The sequence below is a fragment of the Solanum stenotomum genome, chromosome 4 (assembly GCF_019186545.1).
Source record: "Solanum stenotomum isolate F172 chromosome 4, ASM1918654v1, whole genome shotgun sequence".
Taxonomy (NCBI): Eukaryota; Viridiplantae; Streptophyta; class Magnoliopsida; order Solanales; family Solanaceae; genus Solanum; species Solanum stenotomum.
The window spans coordinates 12,709,787-12,717,200 of record NC_064285.1 but is presented as its reverse complement, the minus strand read 5'-3'; the positions used below and the strand labels follow the sequence as shown (position 1 = coordinate 12,717,200).

The 7,414-nt window shown below is 40.2% G+C and overlaps 1 protein-coding gene across 1 annotated transcript in view; it reads left to right on the top strand.

The window, feature by feature from the left end:
* The window catches only part of LOC125862319 (cytochrome c1-2, heme protein, mitochondrial-like), a 924,866-nt gene that overhangs the window by 17,176 nt on the left and 900,276 nt on the right, over positions 1–7,414 (top strand). The window lies entirely within an intron of this gene.

The window sequence follows — 7,414 nt, the reverse complement described above, 5'->3', positions numbered from 1 at the left end:
TAAGTTATCTAGGGGTGATAACTTAGTGAGCAGTGTTGTATCTGTTCTGGCTCATCTAAGTAATAGGAAGTATTGCTTAGAGTTGGGATTAGTAGGCTAATCTCGGTTTGTAAACTTGCTTTTACTTTTGCTTGGAGAAGATTAGTGAAAGAAGTTTGAAAAGTCCTGGCAGGCCAGGTCGTGGTTTTACTCCCTTGAGCAAGGAGGTTTCCACGTAAAGTTGTTGTGCAATCTTTACTTTCAGCACTTTTTTTATTTTCTGTTATTGTAACTGTGTTGAGGACCTGATCCCATAGAAAACGTGGACGCATACATTCCAACAAGTGGTATCAGAGCGGTACTTTTCGTTTTGGTTAACACCAAGAAAAGAAAAGATCCAAAAGGAATGGCTGCTCCACCTAATATGGAAGAAGGTCAGTCTTCTACTAGGCCACCGCGTTTTAATGGTCAATATTATGGCTGGTGGAAGAATCGAATGCATGACTACATCAACGCTGAGGACACTGAGTTGTGGGACATCATTCTTGATGGACCATATATTCCTACAAAGGAGATGAAGGATGGAGAGCTCACAACTACAGTTGTCAAAACTAGAAAGGAGTACAATGAGATGGATATGAAGAAGATTGAAAAGAATTACAAAGCCAAGAAAATCCTAGTGTGTGGGATTGGAGCGGATGAGTACAACAGAATTTCTGCCTATGAATAAGCCAAAGAGATATGAGACTGTCTCCAAATAGCCCATGAGGGAACACAACGAGTAAAAGAGTCTAAGGTCGATATGCTTACAACTCAATACGAGAATTTTTGCATGAAGGAAGGTGAAACTATCTTTGAAATGAACTCAAGATTCACTTCCATCACCAACGAACTAAGGTGCTTAGGTGAGTCAATTCCCTTAAGCAAACAAGTTCGCAAGATTCTCAAGGTTCTTCCCAAGTCATGGGAAAGCAAAGTTGAAGCTATAACAGAGGCAAAAGATCTGAAGACACTTGCCATGGATGAGCTGATTGGAAATCTCCAAACCTACGAGCTGAACAAAAAGCAAGGGACAAACATGAAGGAGGGAAAGAAGGAGAAATTTGTTGCTCTGAAAACCTCACAAAATGATGCGACTGAGGAGGAAGATCAAATGGCCTATGTTACAAAAAGGTTTCAAAAAATCATCAAGAAACGTGACGTCTTTCAAAAGAAGGCTTCGACCAGCAGAAAATCAAACGGAAATGACCTTTGTCATAAATGTGGCATACCTGGTCATTTTATGAGGGACTGTCCCAGCCAGAAGCAGGAAACTCAGGATTTCAGACATCGCAAGAGGGACCTGGTCCCAGACAGTGCTCGGAGAAAGGCTCATGCTGATCAGTTGCTGAGAAAAGCCCTTGCTGTATGGGGAAATGATTCAAGTGAGTCAGAAGAAGATGCAGAAAGTTATGAAGATGTTTCAATGATGGCTATTAAAGATGATGAAAATGTCTTCAATTCCATCTTCTCATTAATGGCAAAGTCTGATGATGAAGAGGATCTAAATAAGGTAACTCTTTTTGATCTTAAAGATGATCTAGATACTCTTCCCATTAAAAATTTGAGGAAACTTGTTGCATTGCTTATTGACTCTGTTGATGAACGAACCACTGAAAACTTAATGTTGAATGAAAAAATAAGTTTGTGTGAGGATGAGAACTCTGCTCTCATGTCTCAAGTTTCTGAAATGAGTGTAAGAATAGGGACTCTAGAAACGAACAGCATTATACCTGAAGAGGACCCTGGTACCTCAGTAGGTGGAAAGAGAAAGGTTAGTATCTTTGAGGAAGAACTGGAAGAAAAGCTTAAAATCCTTGAGTCCAAGTTAGTTGCTTCTCTTGAAACAAATTCTCAAGTGAGAAAGGATCTGAGTAAGGTCAAGGAGGAGTTAAGTCACTCTCTAAAATGGACTGACTCTTCTAAGATACTCTCTAATCTATCTAATCAAAGTTTCAATGGAAAGAAAGGGTTGGGACGCAGACCAATAGAACCCCCTTATAATCCTCATAGCAAATATGTGTCTGTATCTGACAATCTGTTGTGCACTCACTGTGGGCGTAATGGTCATCTAAAAGAAAAGTGTGAGACTCTGAGAAAAGCAAAAGAAAAGCATGAGAAATTTGTCAGATCTGAAAACAATGATAAAAGGGAACTCCAGGGACCTGGTCCCCGTTATTGTTTCAGTAACAACACTCTGCCCCCCTGGACAAGAAGGTTTCTTATTAAGCCTTTTGATAGTTATTGGGAACTCTGTCTGAAGTGGGTTCCCAAGTCCAATAAGTGATTCTTGTGCAGAAGAGAGGGAGCAGTCAATGCTGGTACATGAATAGTGGATGCTCAAGGCATATGACTGGAAATACTCTTAACTTCCTCTCTTTGGAAGCACACCAAGGTGGTGGTGTGTCTTTTGGCAGCGGAAAGAAAAGTTTTATTCTTGGTATTGGCAAAATAGGAAGAACTGTAGATCATTCCATAGAAAGTGTACACTATGTGGATGGTCTGTAGTTTAATCTCTTAAGTGTGTTCATATTTGCAACAAGGGAAATGAAGTCAAGTTCATGTCTGAAGGGAAACAACTTGTCATGTCTGAGTGCTCAAACTGTTGATGCAAATCTTTGCCATAGACGACTGGGTCATGTTAGTACCTCTTTACTTAACAAGCTTGTTGCAGGGGACCTGGTCCGCGGACTACCAAAGCTGAAGTTCTCAAATGATAAAGTCTGTGACAATTGTGCAAAAGGCAAACAAACAAGATCTTCTTTCAAGGCAAAGAAGGGTGTGAACACTACCAGACCTTTGGAACTTCTCCATGTGGATCTGTGTGGACCTATCAGAATTCAAAGAAGATGAGGTAAAACATACATTCTTGTGATTATTGATGATCTCTTCAGGTACACCTGGAATATGTTTCTGCGGAAAAAGGATGAGACTGCCGGAATTTTGATTGCTTCTACCAAAGCAATTCAATTGAAGGTCAACTGCAAGATTGCTAGTATTTGGTCTGACCATGGAACAGAGTTTGAGAACTCTCAAATTGAAAGTTCTTGTGCTGGAAATAGAATCAATCATAATTTTTCTGCACCAAGATCTTCTCAACAAAACGGAGTGGTTGAGAGAAAGAACAGAACTCTGGTTGATATTGCAAGGACTATGTCGATTGACTCAGGGCTGGCTATGAACTTCTGGGCAGAAGCAACACAACATGCTTTGACACTAATAGATCAGGTCTATGAAAAAGAAGACACCGTATGATTTGTTGAACGACAGAAAGCCTTCAATTGCTCCCCTTAAGCTATTTGGGTGCAAATGCTTTGTACTAAATAATGGAAAGGATGATCTGGGTAAGGTTGATGCCAAGAGTGATGAAGGTATGTTTATAGAATACTCTTCTACCAGCAAGGCCTACAGAGTGTCTAACAAAAGAACTCTATGTGTCGAAGAGAGCATTTATGTGACATTCGATGAATCTGAGAAAAATTGATGATCAAAGGGAGACCATGAGATGGAAGAGCTGATCTAGGAAAGGGAAGACAAAGATATCCAAAACTCTGGGTAAGGTTGCAAAGGAAATTGCTGCAGATCTAACAGGAGCACCTGGTCCCTTTGATACTACCCAGAAGGTTCCATCTTAAAATCATGAAGATGATGATGCAGAATTTGATGCTGAAATCGAAGAAGAGTTGATCAGAAAGTCCGGATGGAAACATCAATCCTCACATCCATTGGACAATCTCATCTCTCCACGTAACTCTGGAATTCAAACTAGATCCAGGACAAGAAATCTAGTTGCATATTCAGCCTTATGTCATCCATTGGACCAAGAAACATCAATGAGGCTCTATAGGATGCAGATTGGGTAACATCAATGCAAGAAGAACTCCGTCAATTTGAGAGGAGCAAAGTGTGGCACCTGGTTCCCCGACCTATCAACAGAACAGTTTTTGGAACAAGATGGATCTTCAGAATTTTGATAGCATTTGCTGCTCATATGGAATTCAAGCTCTTTCAAATGGATGTCAAGAGTGCCTTCTTGAATGAGAATCTAAAGGAAGAAGTGCATGTCAAACAGCCCCCAGGCTTTGAAGATACAGAACTGCCAAATCATGTGCCGAAGTTAGACAAGGCTCTGTATGGGTTGAAATAAGCTCCCAGAGCTTGGTATAAACGCCTATCAATAATTTTTCTTGCAAATGGGTTCAAAAGAGGAATTTGCTAATCTGATGAGCAGTGAGTTTGAAATAAGCATGACGGGAAAAACTCACTTTCTTCATAGGCCTGCAAATCAAATAGTCTGTTCAGGGTACCTCTATATGTCAAGAGAATTACATCAAGGAACTGCTTTGAAAGTTCAATCTGATTGAAGCAAAAGTCCCATGAGCACAAGTGTGAAGCTTGACTTAGATAAAGATGGAGTTGAGGTAAATCAAACTATGTATAGGGGAATTATTGGGTCATTCTTGTACCTCACAGCAAGCAGGCCAGCCATAGTGTTCTGTGTAGGAATGTGTGCAAGATTCCAAGCAGCACCAAAGGAGTTTCACCTGAAGGCAGCCAAACGTATCCTGAGATACTTGAAGGGAACTTAGGACCTGGTCCTCTTCTACCTAATAGGTGACTCACTTGATCTAATTGGTTTTGCAGATGCTGACTATACAGGCTTTCTTGTAGATCGAAAGAGTACATCAGGCATGGCACATTTTCTTGGACCATCACTGATTTCCTGAGGGACAATGTTGAGAAGCAAAATGTGGTGATGAAGTTCTGTAAGACTAAAGACCAGCTGACTGATATCTTACAAAGTCATTGAGTAAAGAATGTTTCATTAAAAACAGGATGAGGCTGGGGATGCACAAGATTACCGATTCCTTGACAAGTTTGCACAAAAATCTTCTATTTTGATTATGTTACGGAGGGCAGGTATCTATACTTGTTTTAATGCTTGTCACTTAAGAATTCACTTCTGGTACCTTAATGCAGGTATACACTCATGGTGTGTCTAGCTGAAGGGAAGATTAACTCATACAGACAGGGTTGCAAACTGAAAAGGGGACCTGGTCCTCATGAGGTTAGTATCACTTATGCTACACTGTCTATATGTAAACATCACTGCCACATGTTCCTCTCCCATTCATCGCGTCAGTTTCAGATGTCTTTTTGCTTTTTAAACCAAAGGTTGCTATTATTTGGGGACCCGATGTCTTTTTGGTTTTATATAACACTTCTCTTAGTGAATCAAATTCACTAATCCCCTTCCAAAGCTTTTCACTCTTTCTCAAAATGCCTAACTCTAATTCTTCTTCAAAAATCCCTAACTCCCAAGAAGTTGAAAATCCTAGTTCATTCAACTTCTCCTTTCCTACTCCAGAAGGTTGCAAAGAAATCTCCTGTGAAAGGGACAAAGTCAGAAAATAGGTAGCTGAAAATTAAAACTCATAAAGGGACCAGGTCCTAGGGTGCAAAAACTAAGTGAAGAAAAGGAAATGACAAGGGAGGAGTGGTTAACGTCACGCCTACTGTCAAGAATGTCGAAACATGTCTGGATGAAGAAATATTAGGGATCATTTTAGGGGTTCTTATGGAAGGAATTCGAACAATTGAAGGTTGTAAACCATTCAGTGACTCCACAAAATGTGGAGATGTCAAGAATGCAGGGTTATCAAAATGGTTTCTCAAAAGGGAATATCAATTTTATTTTTTTCATCAACAAGGTGTTAGTGCCCAGAACTAAAAGGAGAACAGTGGCATCTGTTGCTGATCTTTTTCTCACGGAGAAACTTGATGAACTTGAAGAGATCAGCCTCCCTGCCATTATGCTGGAATGTGAGTGTGTTAAAGGAAAATCTAGGGGCAGATCTCAAGTGACAGATGTTCTAGAGTAGCAGGCTACTCTTAAATGGGAAGTAACTGATCTCACTGAGATTCTAAATGACTAGGACGCTGAAATCCCTAAACTGAAGTCTGAATTATAGAAGGTGGTTTCGAGGGGACCTGGTACCAGCGATGTAAATGAGCAGGTGTTGCAAAAGTTGAGAGATGGAAATGAAAGACTGCTGAAGACAAATGCATCACCCAGTGAGGAAGTTAAGGCTCTTAACATGCAGCTTATCAAGGCTCATGAGGATGCAAATGAGCATCTGTCTCTGTTTATGCGCACCCTCAATCCATTTCCCCCTCCGTCCTAAAAGTGTCTTGTTTCCCTAGTTTCCCTCTCTGGTCTTCATTCTTAATTAAAACTCTTGTGGCTTTATGTTTTGTTGCCTGACTACCGTGGTCAGTATCTGTGATCTAATGCTATTTATGCTTCTGCCCTATTCATGTGTGGCTTAATATTCTTTTTATGCTTACATACACATGTTCTGTGTGGCCCAAGGCCCTGAATTCTTTATTTGCCTTGAATTTAACTTGAATATGTTTACTGCTTCACCTTTTCTATGATGTCAAAAGGGGGAAGTTTTGTTGTAAAGGTTGGCTGTGGAATTAGGGGCATTGAACTAAGGGGGAATAAAGGGTTAACTGTGAAATTAGGGGCATTGAACTAAGGGGGAACATTGTTGTTACTGGTTGTTTGTCATCATCAAAAAGGGGGAAAATGATAAGTACTAACGCTCCTAGATGTTTTGATGATCTCCTCATAAGTGCAGGAACCTGGTCCTCTGCAGAGTATGCTCGTCCAGTGTCAATATGTTGTACAACTGTAAAAGTTGTCTGCATTAGAAAGTTGGTGAAGCTGCAGAGTACTTCACCAATCAGAGGCGACGGGGTTGCTTGTTCAATTAATGGGGAAACACCAATTATTGAATGAATGTTTGTTCATTCACGTGAGGAGTTATGCAGGTTGTTTGTCATCATCAAAAAGGGGGAAATTGATAAGAGCTTATGCCTTTTGGTGTTTTGATGATCTCCTCACAAGTGTAGGGACCTTGTTCTCTTCAGAGTATGAATACTCGTCCAGCTGTCAAAGTGCGGTACAGCTGTAAAAGCTGTCTGCGTCAGAAAGTTGGTGAAGCTGCAGAGTACTTCACCAATCAGAAGCAAGGTGGTTGCTTGTACATTTGGTAATAACTCTTATGGTATATACCAAACAAGATACAACAATATTATTCATTCATTCAAAGATAGAAATATTTTCAAGCTTCAAGAACAGCAAGGGATCTGATCAATTATTTCAAGAGCTTCTTGTACCAGCTGTTACTTTGTTTGCTTGTAATAGTGCTTACATTGTAGGATTCGTTTCACTTGTGAAAGAAACGTTTCAAATTTGTGTGAATCATTGTAAGAACTAGGTTAAGGGTAACTTAGGGTTTTACTCTAAAGTCTATATTAATCAGTCAGGATTAGTATAGTGGGCGGTGTTGTATCCGCTTAGCAAAGTCTAAGTTATCTAGGGGTGATA